General features: G+C 37.8%; 1 pseudogene across 1 annotated transcript; it reads right to left on the minus strand.

Annotated features, from left to right (window-relative positions):
• Positions 1-14742: 14742 nt before the first annotated feature.
• Positions 14743-16759, minus strand: LOC149668169 (tRNA-dihydrouridine(20) synthase [NAD(P)+]-like; annotated as a pseudogene). Its single transcript, XR_016368083.1, has 11 exons — positions 16469-16759; positions 16347-16390; positions 16225-16285; positions 16082-16152; positions 15898-16022; positions 15650-15815; positions 15464-15585; positions 15206-15403; positions 15052-15139; positions 14921-14990; positions 14743-14863 (listed from the first exon to the last, which is right to left on the minus strand). The product of XR_016368083.1 is annotated as a tRNA-dihydrouridine(20) synthase [NAD(P)+]-like (transcript).
• Between the last annotated feature and the right edge of the window lie 158 nt (positions 16760-16917).

Consider the following 16917-nt stretch of genomic DNA (forward strand, 5'->3'; position numbering starts at 1 on the left):
TCCGGGTTGTAGAGGAGGGAGATTTCCCTTGAATCCCTTATTAGCGTGTTCGACCATGGCATCTTGTCTTTCTTGCAATATTTTGCGTTCTTTAGCTGTAGAATAGCGAGGTAGTAGTGATTTATAATTAGTTGTTACGCATGTACGTAGGCGCCTTCCCATGAGCATTTCAGCGGGAGATGGTAATGAGCCGCGAGGTGTAGAATTATGAGTCAGGATAACATATTGCAAGTCCTTGTTGGCCGGTTTTGTCTTGATTATTGAATTTTTTATGGTTTGAACCATTCTCTCAACAAACCCATTTGATTGAGGATAGTGTGGTGATGAAGTTATGTGAATGGTTCCCCATTGCTCCAAAAAGTGTTTAAATTGAGCCGAATTATAAGGTGGACCGTTATCGGACACAAGCCGTTGGGGTGCACCATGTCGTGCGAATACTTGATTTAGAAAGTTTATAACGTGGTTGGAAGTGCTTTGAGTTAATTCCTTGACCTCCACAAATTTAGAATAATAATCGGCGAGTATGATATATGTACTGGAATTGACATGAAATAAGTCTGTTGCAACCATTTCCCAGGGTAGTGACGGAATTGGGTACGGTGTCATAGGCATGGCGCGATTGGCTGCACCTTTAGTACCGCAAACATCGCAAGCTTGTATATATGTTGTTATATCAGTGTGCATTCCCGGCCAAAAATAATTCAATTTAGCAACCGCAACGCAAGCGTTAATTCCTTGGTGAGCGCCGTGGACTTCTCGAATAACTTCTGATCGTAGTTCTTGTGGCACCACCAAGGTGTGACCTTTGTAGATTAAATCCTGGTCAATATGCAACTCGTCTTGGAAAGGCCAATAATGCTTCAGTTGTGTTGAGAGTTGTTTCGATGTTTTAGGCCAGGAGGTGTGAATAAAAGTCATAATTTCTTTCAAGTCTGGATCGTTCGCCGTGGCAGTTCGGAAGTGGTCTTGTTGCTTGGGCAACAGTGTCGAAAGGGCGTAAACTGTTGCTGAAGGGCCCTCCAAGAAATCAGTATTAACTAATGTATGAGGTTGTGGCGATCTAGAGAGCATGTCAGCAATGTACAGCTGAGATCCGGGTACATATACAAGTTCCATCTGGTACCGGAAGAGACGCATTGTCAATCTCTGAAGTCTAGGAGTAAGGAGATGAATGGGTTTTTGAGAATAGCCAAGAGTGGGTTGTGATCAGTTTGTACAGTAAATTTAGTGCAAGCTACATAGTAATTGAAATGTTCACAGGCAAATACAATGGCTAGTAATTCTTTTTCTATTTGCGAATAACGAGATTGAGTCGGAGTTAAGGTGGTAGAAGCATATTCTACTGGTTTCCCTTCTTGTAATAAGACCAGAGTTGGGCACTCCTCCTTAGATAGATTTTTTTCCTATCAAACTATCATAGATGGCGAAACTATCAAATCTTCTGGCTATATTTTAGAATGGAACTCCTTCTTAGATAGATTTTTTTCCTCTCAAACTATCATAGATGGCGGAACTATCAACTCTTCTGACTATATTTTAGACTGACACTGCATGTTAGATAGATATTTTTCCTCTAAAACTATCATATTTGGCGAAACTATCAATTCTTCTAGCTATATTTTAGACGGGCATTATTTGTTAGATAGATTTTTTCCCTCTCAACAAATCATAGATGGTGAAACTATCAAATCTTCCTTCAATATGTTAGATTGGCTCTCATTGTTAGATAGATTTTTTGCCTATCAAATCAAATATAAATCTTTAGGAACGACTAAATTAATCGATTATTTAATTTCCGGACTTTAAATTTGATTGTTTTCGATCAAACTGATTTGGTCTCTACCTAATTTTACTCTGTTTAATCGATTCCTGATATTTCCTGATTTTGTAGAATTTCTTATATTTTCAAATATTCATATAATTTCCATAATCTCATTTCTCAAGTTTGACTTTTAACTGTCTATAGTTCAAAAGCTACTATCCAAACTTTTTCAAATTATTCGCCCTTGATTTAATCTAAACCATCTACTATAAACGGTTAACTAATAATAATTAAAAGCAAAAATTGCAATTAAATCTACACCTTAATTTATCTACTTCTACGTTTGGATGATTTCGTGGAATCGTTCTTCCTCCTCTATATACAAGAAGCTCCGTCTTCACAGTTTGAACTGTTGAACCATCGTTTATTTATTTGTTTGAGAGGGTTATAACGACCAACAAGTACAGAATCTTCTTATAGAATAAACCTACACTTGCTAACGATCAAATATATTAAAAAATTCGATATCATTCAAAAAACGACTTATCTGTCCAGAAATTTTCATAACTATCAAAATTGCCTATCAAAGATTAGCTCATAATTTTTTTAAAATGAAATCAGAAAACAGATGTCGCCAAATAAAATCACTCAAAAAATCAATATATTTCTCAAGGAATAATGCCTATCATTTTTTATGCTTTCTAAAAGATGGGGTTAGTAGCTAGATCACGTTGAGAATCGATATTTTTCTCTAGAAGATTTCAACGAATCAATGAATCATATCAACTTCGAGTGCACTTTCTAAGCTATCAAACTCAATCAATCATTATAATTCAAATTTTTCTCGAAAATAACTATCAAAATTGATACTTTGATTGGGGAAGATTTAGTTTTCTATCGTATCAAGTGGTAAAACTATCAAATGATATGATAGTGCCCATCTATGAATAAGACTGCACCCAGTCCCGTTAGGCTAGCGTCAACGGATAATGTTATTGGTTTAGATGAGTCAAAATAGGCAAGGACTGGAGCTGATGAAGCGAGTCGTTTAAGAGAGTCGAAATGTTGCTGATGTTCCTCTTCCCATTGATATATGACATCTTTCTTAAGCAAGAGGCGAAGGGGAACGGTATCATCATTGACTCCTGGTAGAAATCTTGTGATATAATTTATCATTCCCAGGAAGCTCTGAAGAGCTTTTTTATCCTTCGGAGGTGGTAGAGAACAAATAGCTTCCACTTTTGCGGGATCGACTTCAACACCATCAGAGGTAACAATATGGCCCAAGTAGGTTGCCCGATTGACTGCCAGTGACATTTTTCTCGTACCAAAACATAGGTTGTTTTCAAGGGCTCGTTGAAATACCTTAATTAACGATATTTTATGAGTAGGGAGATCTACGTCGGATATTAGAAAATCGTCAGTCGAAATTTGTACTTGTGGAAATTCTTCGATTGGAAATATAGTTCGTAAAGTTCGTTGACAAACCTCGGAGCCCGTGACCAATCCATTGGGGTAACGTAAATATCGGAAACGCCCATAAGGAGTAGCAAAAGTGCATAAATGAGAGCTAGCTTCCGATAGTTGAATATGCCAAAAGGCACTTTGAACGTCTAGTACGGTAAACACGGTCTTCCCGGATAATGAGGCGAAGATCTCCTGCGTCGTAGGTAAAGGGAACGGCTCTCGTTTAATTGAAGAATTTAATTTTCTTGGATCCATACATATACGCACAGCAATGGGTTCATGGGCTTGTCTCGGCTTTGGGGTCACCACCATGGGATGAACCCATTCAGAAGGTCCCGATACCGGAGTGATAATAGCTAGTTTCAACATTCGATCGAGCTCTTGACGCACAGGTTCGCGTAAGGCGTGAGGTATCTTGTGAGCGGCGCTAATCGATGGAGTCGGATAAGGTTTTAATTTAATGTCGTGTATTCCCGGTAGTTTGCCCACTTTGTCAAAAAGTGTATGATATTGCTGGGCTATTTCTTCTACGGTATGCTGGACCGCGGTATGTGGGGTTGGCGTAAGTGTTGAGACAGATTTCACTTGGGTTTGAGGTGGAGGGAACTGATGATGTTCAATTATGCCAAGTTGTTGAGCAGCTGCCGCACCAAGGATAGGAGTTCGATCTTGAGTAGTTACGTAGAATGTAAATTGACCGAGAGCTATAGACGAAGAACAACTGGCATCCATCATACCAAGAATGGGTACTTGATGTCCGGAATAGGCCGTTATTTTATAAATAGGCTGTCGCAAAAGTGGACGGGTAGCATGAGGTAATGAATCATAGATCTTCTGAGATATAATATTCACTTGCGAGCCCGTGTCAATTTTAAATACAAGCGGTAAATCACAGAGCAATAGTTGATCATGGGTGATTGCATAATGTTGGCATCAGCTGTTTCTGGACCATTATGGCCACCGTTTTGACTCATGACTTGTGCATGGCGTGTTGCTATTTCCTCGGCTTGACATAATTTCACGGCAGTATCCAAAGTGAGATTAGGGGTAGCTAATAAATCTTTGCGAAGCTTCTCGTTTCTAATGCCACATACTATTTGCGTAGCTATTAATGAATCCGTTAAAGTTAAAAATTGGCAGCCTTGGGCCTTGGTCCTTAAATCAGTGACGAATTGATCGATAGATTGATTGGGAACTTGTTTAGTTTGTAGAAAGTTGTAACGGAGATATGTCAGGTTCTTATAAGGTTGGTAATAATCGTCAAAAGCTTTGATAATTACCGCTAATGTGCGAGCGTCGTCTTGTTCGTTAATTGGTAGAGTATTGTATAGCCGACGTCCAGGATGGCCCACAATATGCAGAAAAGTCGCTCGTTGTGTTGCTATATAGTTTCAGCGTGTAGTTTAGTTGCAGCGACGTAAATAAGAAAACTCTCCTTATATTCAGCCCATGATGTAGCTGGATCAGAGCCGGGTTCAAACTCAGGTGGGACTTTGAAGGACGCCATGATGAGCGTAGGATCGTAGAATTTTTTGAAGTTACTTTCACGTTATTAATAACATCCCACCTCTATCACCATGTTGTGGTGGATACAATAAATAGACTTAGTTTAATTTAAAAGAGTTTTATTACATAATTAAAATCTAACCTCTCAGTGAGGTAGTCACAAACTAAGTGCCCGTTCCGTCCTTTCTTGCTTAGGAAGCCCCTAGCCACCTAGCGGTATAAGTTATAACTAATATCCAGTTACGCCATCTAGACAATCTCATATGATCTATTTCTATATATACAACAGCTCTCATTAAGCCTCTACCCCAGTAGCAAAATCGACGTTGGGCCAACGGAGTCGGCTCGAGATTCAACCGACACTGCCCTATACTGCCGCAAAATGGTCGGTAGACTTTCCTTTTGACAGTCGAAATGTCCTACCCGAAAATGGGTCGGTCCGGCGGTTTTCCAACCTTTTCAAACGTGCACGGAAAATTTTCGGGATTTCCAAAATGAGGTCGGGATAGAAATTTTGCCAGCACTTTAACCGACTCTAAAAAGTAAGCGTGGCTAGCTGTTACATAATCAAACAATTCCCCAGTAGCACAATCGACGTTGGGCCAACGGAGTCGGTTCGAGGTCCAACCAACACTGACGTAAAAGCGTCGGTAAACTTTCATTTCGACCGTCGAAATGTCCTATCCGTTTAAGCGTCGGCCCGACTTCCGGCCATAGAAATTTTGCCAGCACTTTAACCGACTCTAAAAAGTAAGCGTGTCCAGCTCTTACATTATCAAACAAGAAGTCGGCTTTGTTATCTGGTTATGGTCGGATTATTAATCTAATTGCGGTCGGCTTTATCGACTGTTATTTGTCGGATTTATGTTTGTTTGTGGTCGGCTTTATGGCTTTTTTATGGTCGGCTTTACGGCTTGTTTATGGACGGCTTTATGGCTTGTTTAGGGTCGGTTTTGCGACTTGATTATGGTAGGCTTTACGACTTGTTTATGTTCGGCTTTACGACTTGTTTATGGTCGTCTTTATGGATTGTTTATGGTCGGCTTTATGGATTGTTTCTGGTTGGCTTTACGGCTTGTTTATGGAGTGTTTATGGTCGGCTTTATGGTTTGTTTATGGTCGGCCCTATGGATTGTTAATGGTGGGCTTTTGGCTTGTTTATGGTCAGATTTAAGGCTTGTAGTTACTGTCTTCTAAACACCACTTTCATCTGGTCTTTTGTCCATCCCGCATGGACACCAGTCTCTACTTACTGACTTCTAAACAACACCATCATCATCTATTATTTAGTCCCTCCCACATGAACACCAGTCTACACTTACTGGCTTCTAAATACCACCATCATCTGGTCTTTTGTCCATCCCACATGGACACCAGTGTGTACTTTCTGGCTTCTATTCCTTCATCATAGTTAAGGTTAAGATCTACGCGGCGATCGGCTAGGGTTACAAGAAACGTCTAGCCCCCAATGGTGCAGTTTTCCCCAAAGGTTCACGCAATTGCTCTACTCTTATCCATTACTAAGATTCGAGATATTATGTACCAATTTGAGTAAGACAAAAATAGGCGTATGCTTCATTTAAAACGTCAATATTAGTCTAGTCTCTCAAGAATGTTCAAAAGTTATTTTTGAAACGATGTAACGCGCAATAAGCTTAATAGCTATCGAAGAAAATATAAAATATTAATTATATTTATCTTTATATTTAAGATAATCTTAAACCGTTGATACACTAGTGCACCTTGTTAGCAGTTTGCCTTGTCTTCATAATATAAAATGAATATATTGAAATATTTTTAAAAATTACGATTCCTTTAGTAGTTTTGTAGCTATAAAGCTGTTTCATTTTGATATTCCAAGAATCTTTTTTATATTATTATTTCAAATGGTTGTTTATACTATATTGCTTAAATAACTGGTATTGCAAAGTTTTCTAAACATCCATCAAGTGTACAATACCGCGTATTTGTATGCTTGGTTTGCCTAAAATTGCAAATGACCCAATTTGGGTTACTGCAATTACCACAAATTTTTTGCGTTTGAAATAACCCCATCCCAAACTACAGGGAAATATTTATCCAACTGCTACTTGGTTATTTTTTAACCAAATTGTAGTTAAAATTCAAATAGCCCAACTCATTCAACCCATGAGTTTTAAGAGTGTACCTAGCTAATACCCCTTAGCTTTAAGAGTACGATACATCATGATCTCGCTTAGCAATATCAAGGGCAATAGCTTATGCTCCCTACTCAATTCTCTCTGGTCGCACTCAGCCGTTTAATCCAATGACATAGGAATGATAATACCCTCTAGACCCCCCAATTGAATAGGCTGAAGCTGAAGGCCATGTTGAAATTTTATATAGGTGACGTATTTCCGAGCATTTTGACACGTGATTAGAAAGAGCGCGACTTTTTTCCTTTGGAAATGAAGAAATAAGCTTAAAAGACATTGTCTCGAGCGTATATTCACTTCGCGATAATTTCAGTCGCGCAATTGGGGGTCTGAAGCTAGGGTGTTATAATTCCTATGTCATTGGTTCAATCAGCGCCAAACTTGATATGCCTACCTCTCTTAAGTTACTTTGATAAAAACGCATTTTAGTTGGTAAGGAGTCGAGCAGCCAACATAATCCTTCATTACATTAACCGACTTAAAATGTAACTATCAGCCTACTCTATTCTATTGTTCTCAAGGCCGACTGCAAAGCGGAGTTAGCAACTGAAGTTGGATAAGAGTCGGATTTCCGTTGTAAGTGCCAACTAGACCATAAACCGACGAATCTACCTCGAACAGACTCAAACGCGGAAGAAGCTTCATTATAACGAAATTTGAAATGTTAAGTATTGATCGGAAGGTAGTCGGATACGCCGACCTCTCGACCCTTGTTGTTAATTAGATAAAAACCCATGCTAGTTGGTAAGGAGTTGAGCAGCCGACCTAATCCTTCCTTACACCAACCGACTTAAAATGTAACATAACAGTCAGCTCTATTTGTTTGTTCTCATGTCCGACTTCAAAGCGGAGCTAGTAACTGAAGTTGGATTAGAGTCGGACTTTAGTTGTAAGTGTCGACTAGACCATAAACCGTCGAATCTACCTCGAACCGACTCAAACGCGGAAGAAGCTTCATTATAACTAAATCTGAAATCTTTAGTATGATCGGTAGGTAGTCAAATATGCCGACCTCTCGTCCCTTGTTGTTATTTTGATAAAAACCCATGCTAGTTGGTAAGGAGTTGAGCAGCCGATCTAATCTTTTCTTACACCAACCGACATAAAATGTTACTATCAGACAACTCTATTTGTTTGTTCTCACGGCCGACTTCAAAGCGGAGCTGGTATCTGAAGTTGGATAAGAGGCGGACTTTAGTCGTAAGTGCTGACTAGGCCATAAAGCGAAGAATCTACCTCGAACCGACTCAAACGCGGAAGAAGCTTCATAACAACGAAATCTGAAATGTTCAGTGTGATCGGTAGGCCGTCGGATATGTCGACCTCTAGACCCTTATTGTTATCTTTTATTTGATAGAAACGCATTTTAGTTGGTAAGGAGTCGAGCAGCCGACCTAATCCTTCATTACATTAACCGACTTAAAATACAACTATCAGCCAACTCTACTTTATTGTTCTCACGGCCGACTACAAAGCGGAGTTGGCAACTGAAGTTGGATAAGAGTCGGATTTTAGTTGTAACTACCGACTAGACCATAAACCGACGAATCTACCTCGAACCGACTCGAACGCGGAACACTCGTGTTACTGGGGCAGTAGATACCCTTATATTAAATTGAAGCATTACTTTTTTTGACGTTTTCTCTACCAAATTGACTCATGTATTTCTTGAATTTCCCATCCGTTACGGTTTCTTGTTTTCCCAATTTACTAACCAGTCCCTTTTCCAAATGAGAAATCTTTCTCCTAATTGCAAACATAACCGAAGTCAGCAACGGGGGAAAAAAGCTCTTTCATACTTCACCGAAAATGCAAAGTATCTCGGCTATATTTTACCTGAAACTTGTTTGGGCTAAACATAATCTTTGAGCGTCTTGGCTTTTCCAAACATTACATCTGAAAAACTATCTTTTATCGGGGATTTTGGGCCAAACAACGATGCTCAACCATTATAGAAAAGCAAAGATGCCTGTACTCCCACTTGCTAGACTTCTCGTCAAAGAGCATGCGTCACTATACGATATGTTTGTAACCAAGAATTTGGCGCGAAAAACTTACAATAGAGTGATTGACAATTCTGTTGACCGTAAATTTCGTGTACGCGCTAAAGGCGTAGTTACGATGAGAAACTAAAAGAGGACGCAGTAACCTAGGTGAAAACGAAGGTCACTCTTTGAAACGTGTACAGTGTTAAGGCTTTAGGAAGCGGTCATTCAGCGGTGTCTTACTTTGGAAAAAATAGGCTTGTTTTGGTAAAAAGACATACGGACCAAATAGAAAGGGATTATAGAAAGGAAATAATTTAGTGAGCTGACCAAACAAGGGAAGTTTCAAGTAATCAAACTCTGTACAAATAACTTCAACTGTTGGCTGTTCCTCTCTGGTGTATTTCTGTCACAAAGCGCAAATTTTTGGAACCCCGCGTAAACTATTTGAAGCAAATGTACGAGTTCCGTTTTTCAATTTAAAAATTAAGCTTCTAATAACCAATGGAAAAATGTGAAATCTTGATGGATGGATTTTCAGTTTATATATTCTCTTTTAAACCCGTGTCGGAGTTTTATATAAATAATTGTCTATAGTTAGTAGTCCCTCTTTATCCACTCTTCTAGATTACCTTCCCGTGCCTCGACCACCTTAGTTTTCAGTCACCGTTTTTCCTAGGTGTGGTTACATAACACAAGCGTGGATTGAAATCGATTAAGGCAAGATCCACGATCACCTTGGAGCTCGTAATGTGAAAGAAGTTTGAAAGAAAGTACATTAGCACTATGGTATCAGTAAACAGCAGTTCTCCGACTTCGGACGGACGTAAAACAAGTTGATCTGCACCCCTGTTAAGAAAAGGCTCTTGGAAGTATTGGGAAAGAAATAAGATTGGCATCGTCAAAGAATTAACCGGTGAGATTGCGGTAACCCTCAAGTTAACGGTTAATTTGATGGACAGCTGTGGCGAAGCCGATCTATTGGAAAGCGTTTCAAATTAAAATATTTTCTCTTTACTCCGGTTTTTGGTGTAAGCGAGGGGGGTGGGGAATATGGGCAAGGATCCTGAAACATCCTTGTGATGTATTTGGTGAGTGATACCTAAGATAACAAGACGACCCAAGGGGTCGTAATAGTAGCCACATCGTACCGTACTTAACAGGCATACATAAAATTTATGTGAATAGCCCCTCGATGCGCTACTTTTAACTGTGCTTAAATGATTACCCGTAATACTTACTTCAATAAATTTATTTATGTTACAATTGTAATAGTGTGACACAAAGAGAAATTTTGAGGGAGTAGCCCCTCGATGCGCTACTCTTAACATTGTTAAAATTATTTCCCGTATGTGGGGAAGGTTTACCGTAAGCTATAGGGGAGAGCTAATTTATGCTATAAATGTTGCCGACTGAAAAAACAACATTTACTAAGTTTTATTCGGTTTAAGGGCCGAGTTGAATAGAGTGCTGTCAGTTGTGACATCAGATCCAAGGTTAAACGTCACGAGTCTGCCTTTAGCAATGGGCGGCCATGACAGTTACCATTTTTTCTTTATGGGAAAACAGCATGGGTGACGTCACACCGGCGCTTCTGACAGCACTCTATAAGGGTTAAAACTGCACCAAAGTAACAAAAACAAGTTGGGAAAACCAAAATATTACCTCTCCGAGTCAAGAGGTCTACTACTACAAACTTATTTACCTAGATATGGAATTATTTCTGTTTTTTGAAGTAAAATTTATGAAATATTGAAGCAGTATTCCAAGCATAGGGAATATACAGTAAAGCAGACGACATTTTACATCCAATAAGAATAAATCTCGGACACATGGAAATCAGTCAATGGGGAAAAGAACAGAAAGGCCCCAGTCACACTATGCCTTGGCAAACCGGTTCGAAACGATTCGAAGCGATTCATAACGCCTTCAAATCGCTATTGTCTGGTTCACACTTGACGTTGAAAGCGTTTTGAATCGTTTCGAACCAGTTTCTAGTGTAAGTGTGAACGCGGCTAAAATGAAGTCTACGCTTTATTTTGATTATCGTCTCGTCTCACCTCAACAATATTCTTAGTTTGCCAACATGAATGTTAACGTTAAATAACACCAAAGCTAAATTGTAGCTAGACGCACTAATAGTCAATGCGCACCATAAAGAGAATAAAAAGTCTGTAGCTACTACCCGTTTACCATTAGCCCTTTTAATATTCTAATTGCCACCATAATCTTTTCTTCTATTATAAAATCTTAACCTGATTATTTAATAGTGTATTTAACTTTCGGCTCACTCTGTACCGTTGATGTCTCTCCATTTCAGACACGAAAATCAAAGCCCAAAGTTTACTTCACCTCAGGCCTCAATTATTTACTCTTTGTTTCACTAAGCCTATTGCGGATGCTACTTAATATACCCGCCGGAGTCTAGGTCTTAGTTTTTTTCATGAAATTACTTAACCAAGGACTATTGTATATACAGATGTACTATAGCTTAAGTAATATATAAACAGCCATTTCAAATAACAATATTAAAAAAAATCTTAGGAATATCAAAATGAAACAGAGCTTTAAAGCTACAAAAGTACTAAATGCATCATAATTAGGAAAAATACTTGTACATATTCACTTTATATTATGGAAAAAGGGAATATTAAGGTTCTGTATGATTTCTTAACACATCAACACAAGGCTAACTGCTAACGCGACGCACTAGTGTAACAATGGACGGACACACACAGACAAAAACATAAGACTGCTTTTTAACTCTTTCCGTATTAATTTTGAGTTGCGAAACAAGATTATCTTAAATATTAAAATAAATATAATTAATATTAAATATTTTCTTCATTAGTTGTTCGCCTTATAGAGCGTTACATCGTTTTGATAAAGAACAATTAAACATTCTTGAGAGACTTGACTAATATTGGCGTTTGAAATGACGCATACGCCGGTTGCTTCGCCCTACTCAAATAGGTAGTATATAAGGGTGTCGAACTACAGTTCAAAGCAAGAACAACCGCAATTGCGAAAACCTTTGGTGGACAACCCACCCTAGGGAGGCTAGACGTTTCTCGTAACCCTAGCTGGTGTCCATGTGGGATGGACAAAGACCAGAAGATGGTGGTGATTAGAAGCCAGTATGTACAGACTGGTTTCCAAGTGGAAGGGACGAATACCAGAAGATGGTGGTGATTAAAAGCCAGTATGTACAGACTGGTGTCCGTGTGGGATGGATCAAGACCAGAAGATGGTGGTGTGAGAACTCAAGTGGAGGAGCCATTTCCGTGACTGTGAATACAGTTTGGGAATGGCGAACACGTTTGCTCCGATTTGGAAACTGCGAACGCGGTCACGTCGGTGTAACAACAGACACACACACACACACAGACACACACGATCGTTACAGAACCTCTCCGTGACATACGTCACTCGGAGAGGTAAAAAGTGACTGAATAGGGATAGGGCAAACTAAGCTATTTAAAGGGCCACTTGAAATGATGTTTTCAGAGATGACTGATTTTCGCAATTAAAGAAATTTTAAAGGTCGGTGTCGTAATTACGCCCAATCTATGGGCTTAGATATTTCACGCAGTCAACGGAAAGGCACCTCATAAAAGGTCTACGGCGAAATTCAATTAAAACATTTTGGAGCACAGCGCAGAATGCAAAGTAATTGTGGTCATTTTAAATCAAAACCAAAATATTCATTTGAATTGGATTGATTTTAAGTATTAAGTTAAACATTCGTTGAGCGAGCTTCACGATTTTGGGCTTTGATCAACTGTGATCCAATGTTTGCACCGCCTTACAGCTGGGCAATTGAAATATATAACGTTTAATGTTGTGGTCGAGAAGATAACACCGAAAGACACAAAAATCCAAAAAAAGTGACTTTTAGCAACCGAATTTGAAAAAAGTGACTTAGTATCAGCCCTGCGTTACCACATACCCTATGCGCACATTATTTAGAACAATACGTACCTGTCTGTGGCGCTCGAGAATATTTCCGCAGAATTGAAATCTATCTGGGAACCCCTTAGACTGCGAACACTCTCTGACTCTGATCACTGGGGTGTAGTATGCAACCCTGATAGAATAAAGATTGAAATTAGAGGCGCAACTATGACCAACTAACTTTTACCCGCGGCGTCGCTCGCGGGTAATAAGAACTTCCATGAAAATGATATAAAGAATGGGTGGATTTTACTGAGGACTAATATTAGCACCCTAGGAGAGATGGAACTCGGCGTTTGATTTAGAGTTAATGCGAGAAATATCTAATGTTGAGGAGTTGCAAAAGACAGCAACTACCCTTCAATCTAAGATTGACAAAGATTTAAACCAAATAAGCCATCTTCAACGCGTGACTGTAATGTTAGAGTCCAAATCCGAAGAAACCAAGTCTAAGGCCTTACATTTTACGCGAGTTAACAATCATCTTCGGGAGAGTTTTGAGTTATTGAGAAAACCTGACGAAATAGTCGATGAATCCTTTTCAATCGCAAGCACGTGTCAAAAAGTACAAAAACGGAGAATTTTAGCCACAAATTTAATGATGGAGATTGAAAAGAATGTTTATTCTCTTTGCTATGATCATTCTATTGGAAAGCTTAATACCGAAGAAGAATCCTTCAATAAAAGAATTCTCACGGCACAAATAATTGACTTAAAGAAAAACATCTCCTTGAAGACCATAATGAAATGCTTAAGCCATCGAGCCCAAGAAGCGACTAATGATGTAACCAAATTAAGAAATGCATTTTCCATCAGAGGACAAATGAGTGATCTGGGTGAAAGGGCAGCTTCAATGGGGGTTGGGAAAGGCGATTTAATTCACGAAATTGAGGACAAGTGTATGCAACACCACTTTGATACTTTGCGTTGTAAACACGCAACAATTGATTCTGAATACAGAATGATTCGTAATCAGATTGAAACCTTACTTTTGAGGAGGAAAAACCTTGAAGAAAAAATGGCCGCCTTAATCTCAGATAGTTCCAAACGTCAGATGATCTCTGATTTATTAAAATCCGAAATAGGCTTAAAAAACGCGGAGACAAAGTTAAGCGCAATTCGCGAAGAAATAAATCTCATTGAAACTTCAGAATTTAACCCAAATTTGAATGAAAAATTGGAAATTATTGAGGAAACTGAACGATTGATTCGACAAAAGCATATTTCAATATTGTCCGCGTTGTCTACGAATGAGAAAATGAAAGTTGAAATAGTTCTACGCTTCCAAAATCGAAAAGATGCGAGATTAATGTTTACACAAATGAATCTTTGCAATAACTTAACATCTATCGAAATATGGAAGGAGAAAATGGCACTAGGATTTCACATGTTCTGTGAACTGGATATCGAAAATTTATCCCGTCTAAAAATTAAAGATAAAGTTGTCCCTTACACAAAGACGAACCTCTCTTTAATTGAACGAAATCCGTTTTTGTCCCAAATTAAAGACGTATTTAATGTTTCTCGAGTTCAAAGCTTTGACTACCTTATGAAACGCGCCATTAATGAAAAACAGATGTACGCAATCAATGGAGACATTTGTCCGCAACAAGTGCAACTAATTAATGAAATGAAGAATTTTCAAGCAAAGCAACGACAATTTGTAGAAGACTATCAGAAACGTTTGAAAGACTTGAACCCTGAAATGGCTCAATGTGTACCAGTTATTAAAGAATTCTTAAATGAAATACCCCTTATTGAACAGAGATGTAAAGAGACTGCGGAGCAAATTAACACATGGTGGACTCTATCCGCCTTTAATGTTAAATTTTAACAAAATAATTAACGCTTCTTAACCATTGTGATTTATCAAATAACATTTTTGTTACAATTACACTTCGTGTCCTAACAAACCCGTAGCAGAACCAACTATTTTGTCTTTTTCAATTAACCCCAATGCAAAAGCAGCGACCAAGGCTGCACTTTGTTCCGCAAATTTCTTGTTCTTTTCACTATGAAAAACAAAGATGTTAAATTGTTTATATAATATTAAGTAACCATGCACTTACTAAAATGAACTGGAGTATTTTTGGCCTCCAACTATAACCGCGTAGATGAAAACATTTTCTCCATTGGCCACTAAGGAATATTAATACTTAATTATCTTTGTAATTAACTTAATAATAAAAATTATATCTACAGTCTTATAAAAAGGTTGCTTTTTGTTATTTTGTCGCGTCCAATTTAACAAAATTGTTTTAGGTAATTCTTCCATTGGAAACATTGATCTTTTTACGCAAAAAATATACTCAGTCAATTCAAATGCAATTAAAAACGGATTAAAATTATTTTACTTGATATATCTGGCTTTCATAATCCACGTTTCACCGTCTTCAGTTTTCATTTTCTTTAATGAGACTTCTGGTGGTTCATCTTCATTACCATTTCCATCTATACTTTCTTTACGTTTCCTATTATTTTGAAAGCTGTGAGCTTTAAGCTTTAAATTCTTTTGGTATTCTTCGTAATAGTCTAACACGCCCCATAGTTCACTAAAATTGTTGTAAAGTTTAAAAAAACAAATAACAAATCATATTTTAAATTATATTTACCATATTTCCTCCATTCTTTGAGAGGCCAAGAGCTTTTTTCCAAGTTCAGACTCTTGTAGTGAACCCAACATTTGTTGAATGCAATATTTTGTATTGTGAAAATGGTTATCATAATCTATAGCCTAGAAAGTAACACGCCTTTCAATAAATTATAATTTAATTATTTTAATTAATTAAATGTAATACCAATTTTAAATAAGCAACAATTAATTCATCCAATGGTATTTTCCCTTCTGGTCTCAAAATGGAACAATTTTTTTCAATTTGTCTGGCAAGCATCACGGAAGAAGCTCCACACCTCTCTTTAAACTCTATAATATCATTGTAACAATAAATTTCACCGGAACCACCACTAATTTTATTTAAACAAAAGGGGTTAAAGTTTCAAAGTTTGCATTAAAAATTTAAAATTGAATTTTTTTTTTCTTCTATACTTTGCTATCACAGGGATTTTTCTGTTCTTGTGTTGAGGTCTCTCTTCTTTTCTTCGCCCATGAATGGCTATAGCGGAAACAGCCGTGCTTTCAATGACCTTGGCTAGTTTCATAGTTTCTTCTAACTAAAAATGATCATTATATAAGTAAAATTGACTTCAGTATCTATTTAAATTTAACATACACAAGGAAGCAACCGGATTTTGCAAGTTATTGGCATCTTGGTATTTTTAACAAGAGTGGTCAAAATCTTTTCTACTTTTTCAGGATTTTTTAGCAAAGTATTGTTATTTAATGTTATTTGTTTTTTTTTAATTAATTTTTTACTTTGATTGAGAATTCTTCAGGACATCCCATATTTATATCTATTCCAGCCACATCATTCTGCCTGTTAAAATGTTATTTTTTTTATTTATTAGTTTATACAAGTGATGAAAATATATACTTACACTTTTAACGCCACTTGTAAGGCACGTTCTGGGTTGCATGTTCCCTATATTATTAAGTTATAAACTTAATTTACATATTTCATCAGTGTGAGTAAGGTAAAAACAAAAAAGAGTAAACTTACCATCATAAATGATTTGATTTGGTTAATGTTCGTTGTAGGGGAATATTTTCCTTTTCAGCAGTGGTCTCCGTTGGAACATCTTTCCACTCAGTGTCGTTAGGGTTATATTGATCATCTTCATCCTCATCTTCGGGATCATATTGAGCTTCTTTCTCACCATCCTTCAACGGCTTTTTTACGCTTCTTAATACTTCGAGTCTCCGTCTTCCTCTCCAACTTTGATTTGCGATGCTTGGGCTACGTTCAGTAACTGCTAGAGTACGCAGCGCTGCGCGCATCGGAGACCGATTTTTTTACTGCAATTCAACTGCAATTAAGGTTAATTCCGTTTCATCGTCATAAATACTTTATTTAATAACAAAAATAACAGTTTTCGATTCAATCCAAGATCTCTAGCAGACGCCATCATGGAAACCATCATAAATGATTTGATTTGGTTAATGTTCGTT

The sequence above is a fragment of the Phalangium opilio genome, unplaced genomic scaffold (assembly GCF_054372755.1).
Source record: "Phalangium opilio isolate 3A_F unplaced genomic scaffold, DU_Popi_V2 ptg000056l_1, whole genome shotgun sequence".
Classification (NCBI taxonomy): Eukaryota; Metazoa; Arthropoda; class Arachnida; order Opiliones; family Phalangiidae; genus Phalangium; species Phalangium opilio.